The following is a 1,531-nucleotide window of genomic DNA, read 5'->3' as shown; positions in this document are numbered from 1 at the left end:
CATTATTGCCACAACAAAAACAGCAAAAGTAAAAGCAAAAAAAACCCCCCAACAAATCCCACTCAAAGTGAAGAAGGGAAAATGTAAAGAGTGCAATGATGAGAAAGGGAGTAAAGGGGTCCATTTTGTAAGCACAATACAAATGTACATTTCCCCTTATGTTCCTCAAAAGGAAATTACACTTTAATAGTGTGTTTGTTTCAAACCATTGTAGTAATATTTTAAACAAAGGCTGGTTGGGTTTGCTTGACTGGTCCTTTTTTATAAGAAGGAAATGCTTAACTTGTTTTCATACACATTAGTTATGATGGTATGTCCCTAGACAAAATATATTTTGGCCACTGGTATGCAAATATTTAAAGATATTATCTTATGTGATTTATGAAAATGAATTCTCAAATAGAAATCAACAGTATTTGAAAGTTATATAATGACAGCATCATCCCAAAGTCTCACATGGGTAGTCCAGGCAAAATGAAGAAGGAATGGAGAATTTTGTTTTATGCCTGGCCCATTTATGATACTGCGATGATTAGTAGCCATTATTGCTTAAATCTAAAAGGTAAAGGAGTCGTCTCCTCTATTATACACAGTGATTTAATAAACTGTATGATGCATTGCTGATTTAAAAATTCAGCTATCAATACAAATGGAAAGAATGCTTTGAAACTCAATTGCCTTTTACTGAATTCATAGAAAATATCAACATTTTAGCCACCAGATCTGAACAATTTACTTGTTCATTGTTTATGTCATATTTTTAAAAATATAATTATGCTTAATTAATGCATTTTCTTCTTTATGTAGAGCTTCTCTAAGTTTATTTAGCACTGGATAGTATTCCATGTAGCTTGTAGCACTATAGACAAAATGGAAGCACTTAAAAGATAGAAACAAACAGATGGATGCATTTATTGTGTTTGTTTCTTACCAGGGTGGTAAAAATAGAGTCATTTTCTTATTTTTATTAGTAAAAACTTTTTCATAAAAACGTTTTCCTTAGAAGTTAAACTATTCCTGCTCCTTATTGCTACCTAAATTCTTCATTCTCTGTTGTGCTGATTATGACCATTTCATTGTTATAAACCAAAGGGCTCCCTTTCAGTGATTAAGACCTACCATGTGAATGCATTTTTGAATGTGTGTAAATAGAATATTGACATTGAAGGCAAATAGTCTTGTAAAAATAATTTTTTGCACATATGCAGTATGTAGTGACTTAATTTCATTTTGATTATTTTCATTTGGTTTGACCAGTTCAATTTACTAGTAAGATACCTTTTTATTAGTTAGCTTAATATAGTTCATTTTTATAATCTATTTTGGAGGAGTCATTAAGCATTATTAGGTAAATCATAAACATGGTAAAATGTTTATTTAACCAATGACAATATATTCATGTAGGTCTATATTGACCTCAGCATCAGGAATATGAGGTCTGCTCCTGTTCCGTAGAAGAGAGGGAATTTTGCCACTGACATCAATGAAAGCAGGATTGGACCTCTATGTAAGTAGTGTTGTTCTTGGGGGG

The sequence above is a fragment of the Gavialis gangeticus genome, unplaced genomic scaffold (assembly GCF_001723915.1).
Source record: "Gavialis gangeticus isolate Ggan-Ray unplaced genomic scaffold, GavGan_comp1, whole genome shotgun sequence".
In the NCBI taxonomy this organism is placed as follows: domain Eukaryota; kingdom Metazoa; phylum Chordata; order Crocodylia; family Gavialidae; genus Gavialis; species Gavialis gangeticus.
Note: the sequence above shows the minus strand (reverse complement) of the source record.